The following is a 23,252-nucleotide window of genomic DNA, read 5'->3' on the forward strand; positions in this document are numbered from 1 at the left end:
TGTCCTAGAGTCAGCCCAGACACTCAGGTTCTGGGCTCAGCACTGCCAGCAGCAAGCTGTGCAAATTTTCTCAGTGAATCCGATTCCTTGTTTATGAAAAGAGGATGCTTGGTGGGAGTGAGGGGATGGGAGTGGCTAAATTCTTGCAAGGTCCTGTAGCCTACCAGGACACAATAATTTTGTGATTGTTTTCTTTCTAGCTTCCTAGATAGATATTTCAATATTGACAAGACCTATTAGGACATTCACCAGATAAATACACTAATGGCACAGCTATCTAGAAGTGGCCCACTTGCAATAAACCTGATTGGGAAAAGAAATGGACAATTAATTTCAGGCAAACAATAAAAATGTAGGAAAATTAAAGATGTAGAGAAACTAATAATGACAGCGATGAGGGCTGGCTCTGCCTTTTATTAGCGTCTTTTGTGTTCTTTCATGAAACATCTATTATCGGCGAACTGGCTGATTATTCTCTCATAATTACTTCATACGGAATAATTAAATAAAATGCAGACAATAATCTTTTATAGACAATTACAAAGAGAAACATTTCTGTGGGAGGAAAGGAAGGGAGGGGTGTTGACTGAGAATGCTGGAATGTGATTCCTGGTTCCTGGGTTTTCCTGGGGGTTCCTTTGCCAGTTCCTGGGTCTCTGTTCAGACCTCAAAAGCCTCTACCACAGGTGTAGCGGGCCTACATTATCATTTCTGTGACCAGAAGAGGATTTGGCTTCCTGGCAAGAAAGGAAATGTGGACAGATTTTACAAAGCAACTCTTGATCCAGATATTCACCTGTGAAGCTTCATCCTCTGTCTCTAGCCATCTGGGAATGCCAAGGCAGTTATGATGGCACTAATTCATCACCCGTAGTCTTAGGGAGACGGTCTCCAAAATATCCCCTAAATCTTCTACGATTACATCTACTTCCATCACCCTACACCATCATCTCTCTTGGGCCACTGCAACAAACCTCCCTCTAAGTATCTCTGCTAAAAATCTTGCCCCCATGTAACTCTTCCTCCATAAGTAACCGGTGACTCTTTGAAAAATGTAAGGTAGATTGGGACATTCCTGTATTTAAAACCTTACAGGGATTTCCTGCTGCATGTAGGAAATACACCAAATTATTTTGCTGAACCACACAGCCCTGGATGGTGTAGTTCAGCTGGCTGGCTACTCTGCACTAAGTTACCCTATTCTTCCTTCCTTGACTAGCAGTCCAAGCCTCCTGCCAGTCCGTGTATGGTGTGGCTGGCTCTCCTGAGCTTAGGGCCATTGTATGTACTCTGCCTTGACTTTTGTTCCAGGGCAATTTCTCTATATCTTTCATATTCATTAATGAAAACAAGGATTTTTCCCCCCTGTTTTGGTTACCTAGAATAGTGCTTACCCTCATGGAGCCAATGTTTTATTGAGTGGCATAATAAAGTAAAGACATAAAACCACATAGTATTATATGATAAAAAATGGTAAGGGGAAATGAAGTCAGGGAAGAGTGTTGAACTGTGGCTAGAAATGGGGTCGGGGGTTGCAATTTTCAATACGGTAGACAGGGAAGGCCCATGAAGATGATATTTGAGTAAAGACCTGAGGTAGTTGGGGAGTGAGCTCTGTCTACTGAAAGGTCTTCAGAGAAGCGAAAACCTAGTAGGACTGAGCACACCTAAGACTCAGACCTAAGCTCTGAGCCCATTCTTCACTAAAAATATTTAGGCATCCTTGGAGAAATGGTTGACTCCAGAGCTGGGCAGGGAAAGTACAATTTAAATGAATTTCTCAGAGAATGTTATGTGGCTAGATGGAAAAGACACAAGGGCGAGTTTGAAAGGGGCTCCTGCTGGCCAAATCTAGGACAAAACTGGGTGTCAAAATAAATAATGAGAGAAATTAATTATGACCCATTGAATAAAATAGAAATCCATGAGTCAACATGATATAAATAAATAAATGAATAAAAGTATGGGGAGAAAATAACACTCTTCATTACTGGAAAAATGCCAACTAATAAATGTAGAATGAATGAGGGAATTAGAAATTTTCCCTTAGATGATCATCATAGTAACAATGAACTAGGGCAAGAAACATGAATGGATGTTAAAAGTAGTGGTTGAGAGTAGGCTAATGAAAGAGATCTTTACATTGTCTCAAAGTCCCTCCACATGAAAAACTTATTAAGTACAAAAGGGAAAAAGTAACTTATAGTAGAGAAACATGGCCAGCACCATCTAGTCAAGTGATCATAGCATCAACATGAATGGGACAAGCTAACATTGCACATCACCTGAAAGAATTCCAGTGAGAAGTACACAATGTTGATTTTGGAATTTCCTACCAAATCATGTGTAACCTGGGTCTTATCTTAAGGAAGGATTGGACCAACCCAAGTTGAAGGGCATCCTGCATAATGACTGTCCTATAATCTTCAAAAAGTTCAAGAGCATGAGACTCAAGAAAAGACTGTTCCAAGCCAGGGAAACTAGAAAGATGAAATAACTGGGTATAACCCAATATCCTGGGTGTGTCCCCTTTGCTATAAAAGACATCACTGGAGCATTTGATGTAAGTTGATTGGGGTCTTTGGATGAAGAGTATATGAAATCTCCTTGTACTCTTACAATGTTTTTTGGTAAGTTTGAACTTGTCTCAAATAATATTACATTTTTAAAAATTTATCCTCAACTTCCATACTTCAACTATTGCTAGTGGTAAGCTCCTTGCAACACAAATTGCAACTGACTAGGATATGGCCATGAATGATGATAAGATAGTTCATTGCCTCTGGTCTGCAGGACCTTTGGGGCTGCAGTCAACTCCTATGAGAATGAAGGGAAAGGAAATTCACTTTGCTCTTGCCACCAACTCTCATTTGCACATTCCTCTTCAGGAGTAGTAGCATAATCAGAACGCTTTTCACTGCAGACATAATCTCACCAGTTGTCTTCCTGTGTGGTTGGGAGTATGTGGGTGGAATTGAATAGAAGAAAGATTTGAAAAGTAGAAAAAAATAGATGCAAAAAGGAAAAAAAGTCTATCAAAATATATATTCTTCCTCTTACCCCTATAACACCACCAGAAAGAATAATGAAATAAAAAGGAAGTGCAAAAATCAGCCATCACCAGGAAATCTCCCACGTACTTCTGTGCCAAAAAAGCAGAAGCCAAAGAAGTGGCATTTCATCCACACGACCTTCTTGACCATGCACCCCAGTTGGGTCTCACAAGTCTTGGTATATTTCTGAGGCTCTGAGAAGGTGTTCAGAGCTGGAGATAAACTCCAAACCCTGTCTCAGAAGTGTGGTGGTGGCTTTAAGGACTGTGGGTCAGCCAGCTCTTCTGTGGGCTCAGGTGCTCACAACCTGGGCAGCTGGGTCCAGGAGCAGACACCTGCCTTCTGGGAACCTCAACCCTGATCCAGGGAATGCCCTGGCTGCCTTAACACCCAGCGTTCTTCTTCATGTCTGGAATGTCAGTTTCCTTTGCCAATTGTAGCACAGATGATAAAAGCATACACTCAGATGCCAGACTACCTGGTTTCAAATCCTGACTACAACCCGCTACTGGCTGTGTGAACATGGATCAGTTTCTTAACCTCTTTTTGCCTCAGTGTCCTCACCTCAAAATTGAGAGCAATACTAAAACCCATGTTTTGAAATTTTTGTGAAGATTAAATGAGATGGAATTAGCACTAATCAGTGACATTATACATTTTTTGGCTGTATAAATATATTTCATTATGGTAAAATATACCTATAATTTTATCCATTTTAGATGTACAATTTAGAGGCATTAAGTACACTCACATTGTTGGATCATCTGTCCATCTCCAGAACTTTTTCCTCATTGCCAACTGAAACTCTGAACCCAATAAACAATAACTACACCTCACTCTAGCCCCTGGCAACCACCTTTTTTTTTTCCTTCCTGTTTGTATCAGTTTGACTGCTTTCATTTAAGTGTAATTATGCAATATTTATCCTTTTGTGCTTGGCTTATTTCAGTTAGCATATGTCCTCAAGATTCATTTATGTGGTAGCATGTCAGAATTTCCTTCCTTTTAAAGGCTGGATAATATTCTACTGTGTATATAAACCATATTTTGATTATCTATTTATCTGTCACTGAACATGTGGGTTGTTTCCACCTTTTGGCTATTGTGAATGATGCTACTATGGTCATTGGCAACAAATATCTGCTCAAATCTCTGCTTTCAATTCTTTTGAGTGTATGATTGTTTTATGCTGAAAGTCTGCCCCTCTAATTCCTATTGCTTCATGATCAGATCCTGTTGGGCTCAACCTTTTTTATTTCCTTCTGTAGCCTCAGCCCTTATCACCTGATTTGGGTCAGAACTTAACATCCAGGCTTGATCTTAGATACACACTCTCATTGCAGAGAAGCAGGAAGGAAGGTGATTGATGGGGAGAAGGGCAAGGGCTTTAGAATCCTGGTTCTGTTATCTTACCAATGGGGACCTTGCCCTGATTATTTAATCCCATTGAGCCTCAGTTTTTCTGTATATAAAATGAATTCTATACACAGAATATTACTTCTTTTTATGTGAAAATTATCTAAAATTATACATGTAAGTTTCTGGCATTACAGAAGGCCTTCAATGAATGTTACTTCTTAAGCCCCCTGCTAGGATTAAGGTCAAAAGTAATATAAACTTGAAATTAGGTGATTTATTTGTATCATCATCAATTATCATCATCTCATCATTATTGTCATTCTTATCATCATCATCATCATCATCATCATTGCTAATTCTTGAGGTAAGTCCTATTATTATCTCTAATTTCCAGATGGAAACTGTGGCATAGAAAGATTCACTAATTTTCTCAAGATCCCACAGCTAGTAAATGATGAAACCAAGATTCTAATTAAGCAGGTTGACTCTAGAGATGTATTCTTCCCCTTCACACTTCACTGTCCCTATAACTAAATAATAAACTAAATAGATAAAGGTAAACTAAAAAGTAAACAGAAGGAATTCTGATATTTTGTGAGTGCTTATGGACAAACAAGGGAAGCAATAAGAATGATAGTATTGCATGAATATGTATCTGAGTAAATAGTTGACCTCAAGGGTTGGATAATGGACCAGCATGGAGATAGAGATAAGTCTCTAGTAGAGTTCTTCAGGACTCTGCCTTGACATGCCAGCAGTTTTCAATGGCTTGTATAAAGGATAGAAGGAAGGATCATAAAATCACATGATTCTGGGAAAGAGAGCTACTAGATGATTAAAAGTTCTCTGCATATGATATAGATGAAGAATAAAGAACACAAATTTTAGTAAAGATAAATATAAAGATTTAAACTCAGGTTAAAAAAATAAACAGCTACACAACTGGAATGTAGATGAACTGATTTGCCAGGAGTTAAGTGAAAAAAGATTAAGAATGATTTATTTGGCCAGAAATGCTTCATGCTCCAGTTGTGGGATATGCTTGACAGACATTGAATGTTCCCTTAGGCCCTGCAATTTGTGCAGTACTCAGATGAAGATGGGGACCATTGCATAAGTTTGATCACATCTAAAACAATGTGTTCAGTGCTGGTAGCACTATTTGAAAAAGAACCTGAACAAACTAGCATTTGTGTGAAAGAGGATGATCAGAATGGTTAGGGTAAGATACCTGGAAATGACATCACACATGACCAGTTGGCTGAGGGACCTATTCTAACTTGGGAGAAGACTTATAGAGACATAATGTAGTTGTCTCCAAATATTCGAAAGGCTCCCATATGGAGCCTTTCTATAAAGTAAGACTGGAGTACATGAATGGGAGAAGTAAGGGTCAGATTGCAATTTCCTAATAATGTCCTAAAAATTATCACTGTTCAACATAGAATGAGTTCCTTGACAATGCTGAGAAGCTCACCCTTTTGTTTAGGCAGAAGGTGGTGGACTAGCTGTCAGAGATGTTTTAGGTGACATTTCTCTGTCAGGCAGTGGATTGTATTCAAATGGCTGTGGCTACGTGTCCTTATCAACTCCAGATTCAATGCATCTTGTGTTTCTCCCTGGGGGGCCCTGCAGGGAAGGAGGCAGAAATCCTGGCAAACACAGGAGCAGATCTCTGAGTGTGTGGGTTCAGGTCTGGTTCTTTCTCTAATTTTGTGATTTGAGAAAACTACCCATTCTTTCTAAGCCTCAATTTTTTCATTAGCAAAAGTAGAAGCTGGATTAGATCTTTCTCTCTCTCTCTCTCTCTCTCTCTCTCTCTTGTTGTGCTAAAAAACACATAATATAAAATCTACTTTTTAATAAAATGTAAGTGTACATGACAGTATTGTTAACTATATATAAATTGTTGTATAGGTATCTCGAACTTTCGCATCTTGCATGACTAAAACTCTATAGTTCATTGAAGAGCACTTCCCCATGTCCCCCTGCCTCCAGATCTGCAACTATCATTTAACTCTCTGCTTCTATGAGTTTGACTACTTTATAAAAGTAGGAATCATCCAGTTTTTGTCCTGCGACTGGCTTATTTCACTTAACATAATGTCCTCAAGTCTCATCCACTTGATTGTAACATATAACAAGATTTTTCTTTTCTTATTTTAAGGCTGAATGATGTTTCATTGGATGTGTATACCACATTTGTTAAATCCATTCATCCATTGGTGAACATCTAGGTTGTTCCCATCTCTTGGCTGCAATAAACATGGGGGTGCAAATATATCTTTGAGATATTTATTTCAATTTTTAAAAATATAAATACCTGGAAGTGACATTACTATACATTCATTCTTTGTGGAACCTCCATACTGCTTTTCATAATGGTGGCAGCATTTTAGATTTCCAACAATGCACAAGAGTTCCAATTTCAACAAAGAAAATAATCAATAGAGTAAAAAGGGAGACTATGGAGTGGGAGAGAATATTTGAAAGTCATATAACTGATAAGGCGTTTATATCCAAAATATATAAGAACTCCTACAATTCAAGAACAAAAAAACAAAAGACCCCAAAAATGGGCTTTTAACAGAAATTTTTCCAAAGAAACATATAATGGCCATTGGTATATGAAAACATGCTTAACATCACTAGTCATTAAGGAAATACAAATCAAAACCATAATGAGACATATATCATACCAGTAGGATGACCATTATAAAAAAATGTCTTAAAAGTAATTTCTACTTTGACAATCTGTGATTCTAAATTTAAAATAACCCAAACACTGTGAGTTGAAAAGGATGCTACGAATATCATATATATTTTACTTGTAGTGAAGCCCGAGGACTTGATTCAGTGTGTCTTTACTTTCTATTTAAACACAGTTTTACAGTCTGATTCTTTGATTTCCAGCACCCTAATATATTATATTAAATCAATGAGGAGGAGTGGGGATGTCCAAAGCAGCAAACTGATGACAGTACAAAGCGACTCCTGACACCCTGGTATACAACAGAACAATGAGAAGAAGTAGACAAAGCATTTTTAATTCAGTTTATTGACCTCATAAACTTGGACTAGTGAAAGTATCATTGCTTCACAATAAAGTATTTAATGTTTAATGTGCATCATGTTTACGGCTTCTTTCGCGAGGCAAATGATAAACTGCTGAGTTGCTCTAACTAGGAAAACTTGAATGATTTAAGAGCATCTGAGAGATAGGGTGAGGAGGAGCTAAGAGCCTGGAGTCATTTACACCTGCATCTCCCAATCACTTGCTATGGTGAGACCTTGATCTCCATTCTCTCTTCTGCAAAGTGGGAGGACTCAATGGGATCATAATGCTTGTAAGGTGCATGTCCTATAGTTTGAACTCAGTGAGTGTTGGCTGCTGCTCTGATAAGGAAAACTGGTAGAAAAATGATGGGTGGTGTCCATCCAGCCTATAAAGCAGAGCTATGCAAAACAGGGTAGGGAAGAGAGCACGTTGGGTGTTCCCTTAGACAACTTGGAAGAGGCCAAGTGAGAGTGGATGAGTTTGGTCTACTCCTAGGGCTTTTGTTACTGCTCTCAAGAACATTGAGTTTTCTCCCACCCCCTAGAGCTAGCAGACCTTCAAAATTTTCTGAGTTGCTTGTTCCAGACCTTGAATTTCCATGATGCACAGAGACAACTTTGGAGAAAAATGAACTGGCACTTGATTTTCCATTAAAGCAACTTATGTGTCATGTCTTCGAGGGATGAATACCTTTTATAAGTGCATGCTGCCAGGGGACAAGGCTTCCATCAAGCAAGTCATCAACTATGGGCAAAATTTAATGCATGGATAGACAAGAGGGGGCGAGACATGTTTAGGTTTTGAGGGTCTTCCTAGACCTTTTTATGTTAATAGGTCAAGATAATATGAATATCAAATAGCTTTAAAATGTTATCAACATATCAAATTAATATTTAACAATATCATCACATAGGTATAGGGGAGACACTGAGAGAGGAGAGGATTTCCAGTCAAGTGTTTTTATAAAGAGAATGCTGAAGGAGCCGGTGAAGAAAACTCTTTCATGCCCCATCTTCATTTACTAAGAATTCACTGGTTAAGAAAGAAAATAAGTTGATGCACATTATTAGAAAGCAAATGTACTCTTAAAAACAAACAAGTTTAATCTCAATTTAAATAAAAATGGAACTATCTAATTGTCTGTGTATTTTTATTTCAACATGAGATAGAAAACTATATGCATACATATTTGCATATAAATCCATGGACATATGTTCAAAGATTCAGATATAATGTGTATAGTCCCACAAAATGATACCTTACTTCAGCCTTTTAGATAAGTGAATTCTTTATGTAAGCATGGTATGTGCCAGTTAAAGCAAATACTGTATACAATAACTGTTTCAATGGAATTCTTTAAAACTATGTTATTCTACTCTGGTCCATCTTAAACAGAGCTATTAAACGCACTCCGACATTTTATGGTGAACTCCGGTCAACATTGGGCACGTTGATACCATGCTGTGCTGTGAAGCGCTGAGACTTTCATTGGCCCACAAGCCTTTACCTGGGGCCAGTCAACTGTATTTTTTTCAATTCTCCTCCTTCTAAACATTTAGTAGCAAGAATCCACATAAATCAAATATATTAAACACGTAGATAAAAAGTAAAAAACCAACAAGGATAGGTGAAAAGTGTATGTGCTGGGGGCAGGGATGTTGTTGGTGAGAGCATGTCCTGAGGTTCCTGAGGGGCCCAGATGTTCTTGTGTGACTTTGCCTATTTCCAGTTGGTAATGCAGCACAGTGATTAGGATTCTGGAATTTGGATCCTGCTCTTTTCTGTGTGTCCCAGGACAGTGTATTTAACCTCTCTGAATGTTGCTTCCCTCATCTGTGAAATGGACCCTAGCAATGTTGAGCGTCATCAGGGGTTATTGTGAGAGTTCAAAGGTGCTCAGCACAACGCCTGGCCCCAGTGGCCATTCATGACATGTAGCAATTTGACATCACTTCCTTTAGGTCGTTCAGACCTGATCACCCCAACTAAAATCATGGCCCTCATACACACTCACCTCCTAACCCCTTTCCTCAACATTCTATATACAGCCCATTCTATTTGTGCACCCTTTTTCTTATCTCTGTCCGATAATACAATGAAAGCTCCATTAGAGTAAGATTTTTATCTCTTTGTTTATTACTAGAAAAATCCCTGGCATTTAGTAGGTGTTCAGGGAACTTTTCTTTAATGATGAATGAATGAATTGGCCCATGAAGAATGAATGAATTGGCCCATGAGGATGTGGACAGACAGCACAATGGAGCACCATTCCTGCCATGAGGCTGGGCAGACAGACAGATGGTCAGATTGTCCCATTCTTGGAGGCCTACACGCACATGAGGTAGTGCTGAGATACTGCCTGAGATGACTCACTACTTGCCTTACGAAGTCCAATGAGATGATGGAAAGAAGAAACAGAGGAAGCAGGACAAACAGAGGTCTCTCTGTCTCTCTTTTTAAATTAATCTTCACCTGAGAATATTTTCCATTGATTTTTTTTGAGAGTGGAAGAGAGGGGGAGACACAGAGGGAGAGAAGCATCAACATGAGAGAGACACATCGATTGGTTGCCTCCTGTATGTGCTCCAACCAGGACCAGGGATTGAACCTGCAACCAAGGTACATGCCCTTGACTGGGATTGAACCTGGAACCCTTCAGTCTGCAGACTGATGCTTTATCCACTGAACAAAACCGGCTAGGGCAAACAGAGGTCTTCTTTAGCACCACCTGGACATGTCAGTGCCTGTTCCAGACCTCGGTTTCTCCCAGAACACGGTTCTTGTCTGCAGCCTTGTGTGTAGGGAGAATAAGGCACCACCTATGTTCTGCAGCTCCAGGGCCTATGGCAAGTCTCTTTCCTCCTCTCAAATTCTTTCCCAAACATGGAAGGGGTTGCCACAGTGACCTTTTAACCTAAAGTTTGTATATCTGTCAAAATGCAAGGGTCTTTTAGCAACGTCAACAATTTTACTTCTTGGAGTGAGTGTGGGATCTAATATGCAGGTCTTTTGGAATAAGGGTTAGCAAGGGCACTAGGCTCAGGAAAAAGGGGAGGATGAAAAAGAGAAGCATTAGGTGAGGTATGGCAAACAGCCTATTTTCTTATTTTGCCCAAGGCTTGCCTTGCCCTCTGGCATCTGTGAGCAAATATCCTCAAATATACAGCAGCTTTTCATTCTGTAGTAGTTGAACAACTGTTTGAGAAACCGTTTTCAGTAAAACCCTAAAAGGTGGCAATTTTGCAATGTTTGCACATTTACTTAATCCAAGGGAGACAAAATGTTGGTTGAAGTTGCTTTGGGACCCTGAGAGTAACCAAAGGCAAGATGCCTTTTATATTGCAAAAATGGTCAGTCCTTGAAGATGAGGAATAGTATGACGACGACGAATGAGACAATCCTTTTGGAAAAGCTAAGTTTGGCCTCTGGATTTACTATTACTTTTGGAGAAAGAGAGCTATGTTCCATGGTTCAAGAAATGATGAAGATGGAATCGGTAGCCCACGTTTATGAGGAAGAAAAATTATAAAGCGTCAAACCAATAGGAAAATTTACTCAAGAAAATAAATTGCAAGCCTACCCTGGAGTTGGCACACATTCTGTTTCACCCATCAAGCTATAAGTTTCCACAGCAAGCCAATAATTGCTCAGAAAAAAGATCTTTAGCACCAGGAAATAGCTTCAGGATGGTCAGTTACTTCTGCATACCAGGACTCACACTTGTGTCCCATGTTTTAGAAAGGTTTCTATCAAAACTGTTTTAAATCAAAAAGGTTTTATGTCTCAAAGGATTAACTCTTGTTCTCATCCATGCCAGATTACAGTGTGTCTATATGCACATATTTATATATATGAATATTTTACTTCTGTCTTCACTTAATTATTTATTCAATATTTAAAAAATCCTCATTAGATGCTTGCAGACATCAGTATGTCTCTATGAAGGGGGAACCTACATTTAGATGTATAAGGATCTCTTGGCTTCATAGTCCTATCTGACACAAATACATATGGGTGTGCACCCGTGGCCTTTATGCACCCTCTATATCAGCGGTTCTCAACCTGTGGGTCGCGACCCCTTTGGCGGCCGTACGACCCTTTCACAGGGGTCGCCTAAGATCCTGCATATTAGATATTTACATTATGATTCATAACAGTAGCAACAATACAGTTATGAAGTAGCAACGAAAATAATTTTATGGTTGGGTCACAACATGAGCAACTATATTTAAAGGGCCAGAAGGTTGAGAACCACTGCTCTACATTCTTAGATCGTGATGGAGAAATTTGTGATTTGTACCTCTTCTCCATGCAAGTGCCAAGATGCTCTTCTTTCTAGCTAGCATCTGGAATGAGAAACACGGGTGGAATTTCTATTTTTTCATGTTCTCTTAGGGAATATAAGAGGAGATAGTGGGAATGAAGAGTTTAGGATTCTGTACCTCAATCCATAAACATTTTCAACCCCAGGTATTCCTAGCCTTGGGGCATTGAAGGGAACTGGCCAGAGTGGCCACAGATGTCAGGAGGGAATGGAAGAAGCTCTCAAATAATTATAACTGCTCTTGTTGTCAAGAACTAAGGAGTAAAACTGTTCCTCTCTGTGATAGAGTAAGGCCTCATTTCAGATTCATAGTTTCTTCAAGATATGAACAAGGTGAGCTTTAGAAGATACAGGACTTTTTCCTCCTCCAAACTTTTCCAAGCTGCGTACTACCTTTAAAAATCAGGTCAAGAATGACCTTCATGCCCTGACTCGTTTGGCTCAGTGGATAAAGTGTCAGCCTGTGGACTGAAGGGTCCCAGGTTCAATTCCAGTCAAGGGCATGTACCTTGGTAGCAGGCACATCCCCAGTAGGGAGTGTGCAGGAGGCAGCTAATCGATGTTTCTCTCTCATCGATATTTCTAATTCTCTATTTCTCTCTCTTCCTCTCTGTAAAAATCAATAAAAAAAATATATATATATATTAAAAAATGACCTTCGCATAGAACTCAACCTCAAGAATTGATCTACTTTGCAGTTCCTCCTTTGGACACACTCTGTACCAATTTTCATGCATTTTCTGCAAGTAGCTACATATTGTTTTCCAGCTACCTCATGTGTAAATGTTATCTCATGTGTGAATCAGTTTCCTTAGGGCAATGAATCCTTCCCAGTTATTGACTGTCATAATAATTCATACATCTTTTTACATTTAAAAACACATGGTGTGAATAACAGATGGTATTTGTGTCCTGTACCCAAATACCATCTCTTCTGACTTGTCCTGAGGATACCTGAGATTTCTGCTACCATGCACTAAGAGATTTTTGATCCAAGGCATTGATCTTTATTGGGAGAGATAAAACAATTGTACACTGATATATTCACTCAGTTTTTAACTCAAAGATTTCTCCTGTGCCCTTACTCTGTATAAGGCATACTGCTGGGTAAAGGTGTATGGGTGTGTGTGTGGGCAAAGTGGAATTGGAGATTGCCTTTGCTTTCCAGGAGCGCGGTAGTCATCATTCACTCTCACCACTTACTTGTTCTGCTCACCTTGGGAGTGAGGAGGGACTGGTAGGGTTGCGTTGACTGCCTCCTGGTACCGGAAGCAGGTCAGATGACTAGTTTGCTAATGACTAGTGGCAAGAAGTTCCAGGCTGGAGCATACATGTGCTGGTGTGAGAGCCTCCCGAGCTCTCTCTCTCTTTTATGCATGGTGACCAGCAGAGAATGAGATGGTGACTGCTCCATTAGCCTGGCCCCTGAGTGACTGCCATGAACAGAGTCCCTCAGCTGGTGGACAAGGAGCATGAGTGAGACAAAAGCCTTTACTGTTTAAAACCTTTGAGATCAGGGGGTTATTTGATGCTACAGTACAGTCTAGCGGCTTGACTGATACAGGGTGCTTATCCTTGTAATATAGGAACAAGGCTTGGGCATCAATAACTGCTATAAAGGAGAAAGTTGTAAGGTAGACATAGCAAAATTCTTATGGAGAGAGATTCCTCAAGGTATAGAGTATCAGTGAGCACCCAATAGAAGAAATAGCAACTGGGCTTGGACCATTTTAGAGAAAAAGAGTAATTCAGACAAGAGCATTCCTGAAACAGTTTGAACTCAGGTCTGGAGGGGGAGTTAACATTCATAGGATGTTCATAGTGAATAATTCAGGCTGAATCATAATTATGCTAATAAGTTGCTATTTACTGCATGTGCTCACCATGTGTCTGGTTATGTGCTAAGTGGTTTGCATGTATTATTGCCATCAAAGTCCACAGTGTCCCTGGGAGGTAGGTACTGTCATCATCCCAATTCTACAGCTCAGGAAACCAAAGCTTCAGGAGGTCATGTAACATGCTCAAGGTCCCACAGCCAGTGGGTATCACTACAGAGGCTCAAATCCCAGCCTGACCCCAGCATCCATGTGATATTCTGCTTCTGAAAAGCATCTTAGCAGTTGTTGAATGAAGGGGGAGTCTAGAGTTATGTGTGAGCAAGACTTATCTGTTAATGCAGCTGTGCCCACTGCCACTGAGCAGGAAGCAAGCTCTTTCAGAATGGGCCCAGCTACGTAAGTTCTAATGGAGAAGATGGGTGCAGAGGCAATGTTTGGGTCCACTGAGACCACAATGTTGTGATTGGCCCCTGGTTTCCCAAGACCCTCCTAAGGTCTCAATTCTAAAAGACACTGAAAGAAACAGCTCTAACTCCAGGTGTCATGAAAACTGAGTTCCTTGTCACCAATCCTCATTCTGTCCTGGCCCACCCTTCAGTTTTAATACTATCTTCCATCCCATCTATCAGGTTTGAGATATGAAATTTCCATGAGACATTTGACTCTTTGGTTTGGTGAGAAGTAAAAGCTGGTGAGAAGTCGTTTCCAGCTGCAATTTTTGAACCAACTTCAGATGTAACTTCTCACGTGGGCTTTGTTATTTGCCCCAGAATAACCCACCACCATCACTTTGGCCTCCCCCATTTGGTTTAAGCTCTTCCCTCTGCTGATTTGATCATCCTTTGTCTGTGCAGCTGTCAACTCTGCAGCTCCCCTTTCTTGGCCAACCAATCTCCTCTCCTTCAAATACACCCTAAGCTCCTTGAGAGAAGGCACTCTGTCTTCTGCCTAACCCACAGCATGCAGGGAAGCCTCGGCTGCTTCTAATCTACTTATTTCCATATTTTCTGAAGCCATTGGCTGACCTATATTCTCTCTCTTACTTTTCTGTGTAATGGTTAGAACACCTTAACATCTGTTCTACCTCATTGGAACCTCTATTCCTTCAGAGCCATTTACTTTGAAAGCTTTTAAGTCAATCCTGGGTTCAAATTATGGTTCCATAATTTTCTAGCTAAAATATCTTAGGCGAGCCAGGCCAATGTGCCCAGTAGTTGAGTGTCTACTTATGAACCAGGAGGTCATGTTTCAATTCCCAGTCAGGGCACATGCCCGGGTTCCTGGCTTGATTCTCAATAGGGGGAGTGCAGGAGGCAGCCAATCAATGATTCTCTCTCATCATTGATGTTTTTCTCTTTCTCTCCCTCTCCCTTCCTCTCTCTCTAAAATCAATTAAAACATTAAATATTTTAGGCAAGTGCTTTAAACTGTCTGCACCTCAGTTTTCTCATCTGAAAAATGGGAAAATAGTGATAACCATGTAGTATGATATATAAAGCATCCAGCACCTGGCACATATTAGATACTCTATGGGTTTTTTAAATTTCCCACTTTCTCTATATTCCATTTTCAAGCCTCACTGGAAAAAATCTGGTTCTTTGTCATCTACTCAATCTACTTCCCTGTGATCTTGTGTGAATTTATTTTTGGTGTGTGTGTGTGTGTGTGTGTGTGTGTGTGTGTGTGTGTGAGTTTCTTTTTGGTTGTTTTTGTGTGTTTAAACCAAGTGTCTCTGCACCCTGCAAGGAGGGCTGGGATGCATTTTTTAGGAAGGTTATGACCCAAAGGCAAACAGCTTGCCTCAGAGCCAGCAGCCCAGCTACAGCGGTTCACCCCCATGATTCCTGCACACTCGGAAGCTTATCAAGTTGCAGGGAATTTGGTAGCACTAATCAAACATTTGCTGTGCACCACCTGGAACTGGTGTGTACTTTAAGATAATGTCTGGCTTCAGATTGGATGCTGGTGATTAGAGCAGTAAATTAGCCCCATGTCGTGGTTGCAGGTTTTCTTGGCCCACTTAGCACGTCGGAGCAGATTTCAGTGTGCAGATGTTTTTCAGCTTCCCTTTTCATCTCCAAGGAGAACAATTACAATATCCTGATGTTCCCTTGCTGTCAATTATTCCCATTTTGCTTCTGTGTTTTGGCTTATCAATAACAAAAGGCAGGTGAACCTTGAAAGCCCCCTGGTCACCTTCGCTTGAAGGTGCCATCATGCTGGTAACATGTGGTTTTCAGCTGAGTGAGAGAGCTCTGTTAAGATCTCAGTCATAGGGGAGCTTTCACATAATTGAGGGCTACTGGCCATTTGGGTTTATACTCACATGCCCATATCCCCCAAATACACACATGTGCATACCCTCTGGGTCCTCAGTTTCCTTGTGGTTTTCCACTTGAACATGAAATGCAAGACGGGGCAGTGGTTGGGCAGCTGGGAGGTAGACAGAGCACCTTATGGGGGCAGTTGGCTACATACCACCCAGCAGAGGGCAGCAATGCCTAATAGTCAATCTGAAATCTATCCCTTTATTTACAGACAGGCCAAGGCAGGTTGGGGGTGTCTTTGGGGCATCCTCTGTAGCCCCAAGCAAGTGTGTGGGGGGTGTTACCTTTATGAAGTCTGTGGGCTTATTTTCACCGAGGAACATAGAAAATCCTAGTGCCACGAAGCCCTTTAGAGAGCCCTGATCCAAATTCTGCACAGCAAGAGAATTGGTTCATGGATCCCTAGGCTGGTCCTGGGAGGGTCCATGCTACTCTCCACCTTGAAGGTGAAATCAACTGCTGGAGGCAGAGCCAGCATGTCATAGCTAGTCAATGCATCTCCTCAAGCTCTTACCCCTCCTTTTAGTGCAGTGGGGTTAGGTCCCAATGGTTTTAAGAAAAAGTACAAAGGCTTCTAATGTCAGCTCTCTTATTTTTAACCAAGTGTAATTTACGTCCAATCTCTAGTTCCTTGTGTAGTGCCTATGCTAGTATAAACTTGTGTATAAGAGCAATTGTCTTCCCCCTCTACTCAACCAAGAAACACTCCTTGGCTCTCTAAACTTTAGTTCATTTTTTGGGGATTTACCCTTGGTATTGTTCCTTCTCCTCCAGTCTATCCTGAAAATGAATCTCACATTAACCTCAGTGATCCTTCTCACCTTACCTCACTGTCAGGGGCTTCTTGGGGCAGAAAATATGGGTCCAGAAGTGGAGAAAATAAAGAAGCTGGGAAAGCAGAGATTGGGGTAGCCACCTAAGGATATTTTTCAGATTGTTCTTCTATAACATCCAGGAGGGATAAGATTTATATATTTTAACTTATGGAACAATGTGGAGCAAGATTAAACCTAGGTTGAAGGTGAAATTGGATCGAGGACATGATAAAGGTTTGAACACCTGGAGGCCCATGAAAGGAGCCCCAGGAAGTTGGGGAGAAGGAGAGAAGGCAAGGGAGGTGGGGGTGTAACAAATATAAATCTTGCCTATTTTGAAATTTTGTTTAAGATGCTCAGGAAAACTGTAGAAAAGACTCTTGCACTGGCTGGACAGTCCTCTGGGTGACCCCTAAGCCACTGATACTCAGCCTCTGTGATTCGATGAGCTGGATGGAGTTTTGAAGTGCCTTGGCTAAAGTTGCTTCCATATGGTCACTGTGTTTTCCACCTGGAGCTGAGCTCTTTTAGTATATAGTGGCTCAGTTTCCTCTGTTTTCCATAGACAGTCGGCATAGAACTTCCAGCTGCTTCTGGGAGCTTCATGGAATTATGGGAAAAGCAGTCTGCATGGAATTGGGAGACCTGGGTCTAGGTCCTGCTTTTCTCATTAACCCATTGTGATCTTGGACAAGTAACTTTCCCTCTCTAGTTTTTAATTTGATATTTTAAAATATATATATATTTATTGATTTTTTACAAAGAGGAAGGGAGAGGGATAGAGAGTTAGAAACATCGATGAGAGAGAAACATCGATCAACTGCCTCCTGCACATCCCCCATTGGGGATGTGCTCGCAACCAAGGTACATGCCCCAACCGGAATTGAACCTGGGACCCTTAAGTCTGCAGGCCGACGTTCTATCCACTGAGCCAAACCAGCCAGGGCTTTAATTTGATTTTTATGTCAACTATAGACCCTGGAATATATCAGAGAAGGTACATGTGTAGCACAAATTAAGCCAGGCAGTCTGTGCCTACAGTATATAGTGCTAATAGGTCATGACGCTCTTTCCTACTGGACTAGACTCAGAATCCTTCTCAACACAATTTTAAACAGTCACTATAAACCAAATGGAACTTTTACTTGAGATTAAAGTTGTTTTCCATCACTGGACTAGACAATTTAAAAGTTTATTTGCAGTTCTAAACTCTTTCTATACCATATATTATGCAAGACTACCATGGTCAGAGAGCAAAGGGTATCTAGCAGCAATTTTCAAAAGAGCTATATTAGGTATAAAAAGAGACATCTAAAAATACTAGTGTCATGCAATCAATTAGAAGTATTTAAGAAGTGGCTATCAAGTGTCTAGAACTTTCTTATGTTTTTATACAGACATTACACCTAAAATACAACTATTTCAGGGACTAATGACATCTGGTTTAAGCTCACTTTGACACACATGTTTCTTTCTAATAAGGCAGGGTAGGTAATCATTTAGTGTCCAAGTAGCAAAAATGGGGTGGAGAGAGTTAAGTATGTATGTGGGGAATCTGGGAAGACATAATATGGTAGCTAGGTATACTGCAGACCAAGGCATAGAAATGAACTCAAGTGTAAATGCCTGTTTTGCATGCAGTCACCCCCTATACCTTCAAGTAGAATGAAACCCCACTGTCCTTGAGACCCATTATACTAATCAATACCTTCTGCCATGTACTATCTTCACCGCAGAAGTAAAAGCTCTTTAAAAGTAGAGATTATGTTTCATTCTTTTCTATATCACCAGCATCTAACACAAGTATTACTCCCAAATGTTACTTGAATTGAGTTGAAACCACAATTTTGTCTCCAGCTAGTCTGTCCCTTAAGGCATTTGTAGTCCATATTATTAGATCCCTAAAAGCTATGCCTAAGACACACTAAGAAAAATAAAATAAAATATTGACTCAAGTGTTGAAGTCCTCAATTGGCTCAGGTCCGGATCTAGAAGCAAAGGGAATATATCAAATCCAGTCTTGTGTCTTTGTGGCTTATGCAGTTTGGGATGACTGTGGTCAAAAGACCACAGGAAACTAAACTCAGGAGATCTTTCCTTTCCTCATCCTTAATTTCCTCAACTATAAAATAAGAGGTTTGGTAAAAAAAAAAACAAAAAAAAAAAACATGTCTAGTGTCCTCTGAACCTAACATCCAATAATGTTTTGATTTGAAAAGTACAATTATTTTTTTAACCAAATGTGTGCCAAGCTTCACTATCCACTTGAATTACGTGGAAGAGGGATTCAGACCTGCTCAGTTCTGCTCAAAAAAGAGAGCTCTGATCCAGCTGGAGAAGGAGACAATTACGTGTCTAACAAGTGCAGAAAGCTGGTTGGCTTTGTCTGTGGAGAGAGGTTTATCAGAAGAGTTCAAGAGTAGCTTCCTCAGAGGACTCAAGCTAGGAAGCTAAAGGTAAGATTTTTCTTCTGAGAGGTGATGACCTAATAGGGGCCTCAGATAACTCAAGAACATCTACAGGTCATAGATCCTGGAAGCCAGAGCTGGGCAAGGCAGCTTTATATTTATCAAACAACTATAGAGTTGACAAGGCATTTTTATAAATGTTACCCCTTTTGATCCCCGGCCTTAGAGCTGAGAGTTGTTATTTCTGTTTTCTAGATGAGATTCAAGGAGGTTTACAATAGTTAAATTAATTTTGAGAGAGAAAAAAAGAGCAGCCCATGACATCTGAAAGCTGGCCTACCATTCACAGTTAGGTCATGTTATTCTCATGTTGAACATAAAAAAATACTAGCCTCAGACAAAGTTACCCTGAGACCAGGATAAATGAGACAAAGCAAGGCTCCTTCATAATTTTCTCTAATCATAGACAAAAATCAGGCTACCATATCACTCACAAATACAAAACAATTCCCCCTTGGGTAACATGAGTGACTTCTTTCTCAGTTATAGATTTATTCTTATTCTCACCACAGAGAAGATTTACTAAGATACCCAATCATAGATTTTTCTCCACTTTCTGATAGTATCCAAACTAGAGCACACCTTTATTTCCTTAACTCTATTATAAATCACCCAACTAAAGCCCCAATTCTAGAATAGGTTCTTTCTAATATCCTATAACTGAGATGACCCATGGTCACTCATGGTGTGCATTCTTCCTTGCTGCAAAGAGTAATAAACCCAACATGTTCAACTATAGATATGTTCCTGGTTTTGCAGGATACTGACAATTTCTATAAGGTTAAATGGGTTGTCATGGCCAGAGAGTTAGCAAGGGCTGGTATTATAGCATCTTGCCCCTTGTTCTTTCCAGGGCACTACAATACTGAACAAGGCTAACCCCCATTACCAATATAGGAGAGAGGCTCAGAGAGTGTAGAGGCAGCCACTGGGAAATCGTTGCAAGGTACTGGGGTTTAAGAAGAATGAATCATCTTAATAATTTCTATTTGAATATCTATTTCTTATTTGAGCCTTATATTACTCTAGTGAGGAAGGTAGAATAGGCATTACTGTGCCATTTGGCAGGTGAGATGGAAAATGACTTACATATGGTCTTTAGTTAGTTTGTGGAGAGCTCCTTTCCTACAAATCTAGGCATAAAATGGAGTACATGCATAACATTCTTTTTGGCCATGGTCAAGTCCTGTGATAACTGCAAAATTAGAAGATGGGAAACTTGGTGGGGAGGAATTTACTTAAAAAGGGCATAATGTTTACATCATTATGCATTTTGTGTGAGCAAATGATAAAGCTTTGATAAAAATTGGTGTGTCCTTAGGCCTCATTAAGAGATGGGGCTTGCATTGTAGAAGGGAACAGTTCAGATAGAACAGGTCTGGAAATCACATTTTAGAGGATCACTGGGTACTTGTGGCACATTCAGAGGAAGGTAATGATTATGAAGAGAGGCTTTGGAACCAGGTCATAGGAAGTCTGGTCTAGGGAATGGGGGCAGGGCAGTGAGCCTGGAGAATAAGTCACATGTTGGAAACATGGTAACTGTCATCAAACATAGGAAAGGCCATCACATAGAAGAGAAAATAGACTTTCACTATGTTACTTTGGAGGCAGAAGTAGGACCAGTGGGTGGAATTTATAAGAAGCCAGCTTTTGGCTCAATATAGAAGTTGTCTTTTTAACCCAGAGAACTGTCCAACAATATAGATGTCAGTGAGTTTACTATTCCTGAGGTAATTGAAATAGAGCCTGGAGGACATTTGTTAAAAACGCTTGAGAGCCTTCCTGTACAAGGTGGGAGTTTGTGACATCTATGGTTGTCCCATCTCTAACATGCCCATATGGGTTGTTCCAGACACTGTGCTAGATTTGAGGTGGGAGTGAAGGTAGGGAGGGAAATTCAAGGATTAATAACATGCAGTCACCTTGCTTTCTTGTGTTTTGTTTGTTTGTTTGTTTTGTTTTGTTTTTGATCATTCACTACCTTGGTTTTAATTTAATTATCTCTCTGGCCAGGTATCATCTCCTCATTAGATTCATTCAGTAAAAACTACTGTACACTTTTGTTTTCCAGGTGTTCTATGAATAATGTTGGTAAATAAAACAAACATGGACTCTCTTCTCATAGAGTTCCATTAAGGTCTTAAACTTTCAAACAGGAACCGTACCTTCCAAAGAGCACTAGTAAAATGTTGGCCCATAAACATGTTTGCATATCTAGGGATAAATTAATCCAAAACACTTTCTACTAAATCACCTGCCTCTATCATGTTATCTCAGAGTTTGAAAGGAAAAACTATTTCCAGAAGTCTTTGAAATCAGTTTTCACTAGAGATAGGAGATAGCAGCCCAAGTTCAATTCTAAATGTTAACTGTACTATAGCTCACAGATTTGTCTCAAGAAGTAGTTCTCCAAAGATTTTACTCTGTAGATAAGGAATAAAGGGAGCAGTCTTCAGACCTCTTTACCAGTAATTCAATTAAGTTCAATTCAATCCAATTCAATTCGTTTCTTAATGGGGGCCTTTGAGGCACTGTGCTAAATACTCAGAGACTTCAAGAGCAAGTAAGACTTAGCTCCTAGCCTTAGGGGCTCATGGTCTAGTTTGGAGCCACAGGAAACAGAGATAGAGATTACACTAATTTCTGGGTTCAAGAAAAAAAGGCAATTTCATGGGAATTTTGAAGGATATGTAATTGTTTTTTGGTAATTGTGGGGGGTGAGATCTTCTAGAAAGACAGATGAGCTTGAGAAAGCCACCGAGATTAGAATTTATGGGATACCTTTGCAAAGCAGTTAAGATCCCTATAACTGGAGGTTGAGTAGCTACTGGTAGGAGGTAAAGCTGGAAAATGGGGCCACAGAAGACAGGCTAGGATGCCAAGACCAAGGGTTTATTTTAAATTGAGATCATTAGAACCATAGCATAGAGCAGGTGCATCTGGCAGTTTCATATAGATTAGAAGTGAGAGTGACAGGGCAAGTGTCTAAGACTAGAGATTATCCAAACAAACAGGTGGGCATGTGAAATGAACCGAAGATGAATCTGAAGTGCCAAGGAGAGAGAATTTACAAGGTGTAAGTTTTGGAATAAATGTGGCTGGGAAGGAGACAGGGGAAGGGAAGAATAGAGGTGCGGCAAAGAGCTAGGTTAAGAGCAAATATGAAAGGCTGATTTTAGACACTGGTTTTGAGATGTTGCTAGGATTCCAGGCTGAGAGTTTAGTTGGCAGTTGGAAGCCAGTGTCCAAAGCTTGGGGTAGGGGTTATGTTTAGTATTAGGAATTCACAAGCCACCTGGGTGGGATCCAATGTTATGAAAAGATGTAACCATCAAGGGATGGAGGGTAGGGATCCTCAGGTTTGGGGGGAATATCTGTGTTTAGGGAGGAAGAGAGGCAGTAAAAAAGACAGAGAGTGAGGTCTATGATGAAAAAGTCACTGTTGAGTGGACCACAGAAACCAGAGAAGACACTTCCAGAGAGGTAGACTGGTGGTCAATAGAGCTAATAGTGCCAGAGGTCGAGGGGGGCCAGGAATAAGAAATAGCTTTGGAGTTTGGCAATTACAGATGTTTGGAGGCCTTTGCAAAGGGTCTCAGCACATCGTAGAAGAAACAGGCAGGTGGCGTGGGGCTGTTAGAATAGCAGAAGCAGGGATATAAGTCACATTTCAAAGGGTTTAGGAGGTGAAGGGACATTTTGAGAGGATAACATGGGTGAAAAATGTTTTATTGAGATAGAACTACAAGGACCTATTTTTAGGAAGAAGTGGGTATAAAGTGAGAGGCTAAAGAGCAAGCGTAAAGAACCCAAATCTACTTGTAAATGTCTCTTATTGAATTGATGGCCAGAAATCAGGATCCGGAGCTCCTGAAATTACTATTCTTCTTCTGCAGATAAGGGCTTAAATGCCAACCCCAAAGTCATGCCAAGGCTCATGTAGTCATCTCCTCTTGGAATGCTCCCACCATGTGCCCACCCACCCACCCACCACATGCCATTGAGAA

The 23,252-nt window shown here is 40.4% G+C and overlaps 1 long non-coding RNA gene across 1 annotated transcript in view; it reads left to right on the top strand.

Moving 5' to 3' along the window:
* Positions 1-23,252, top strand: part of LOC102770681 — a 212,988-nt gene that overhangs the window by 65,650 nt on the left and 124,086 nt on the right. Inside the window, exon 2 of the long non-coding RNA XR_435791.1 lies at positions 10,547-10,551. This is a non-coding gene — a long non-coding RNA (uncharacterized LOC102770681). The remainder of the gene's footprint in view (positions 1-10,546; positions 10,552-23,252) is intronic.

Source organism: Myotis davidii, unplaced genomic scaffold, assembly GCF_000327345.1.
Source record: "Myotis davidii unplaced genomic scaffold, ASM32734v1 scaffold259, whole genome shotgun sequence".
NCBI classification, from domain to species: Eukaryota; Metazoa; Chordata; class Mammalia; order Chiroptera; family Vespertilionidae; genus Myotis; species Myotis davidii.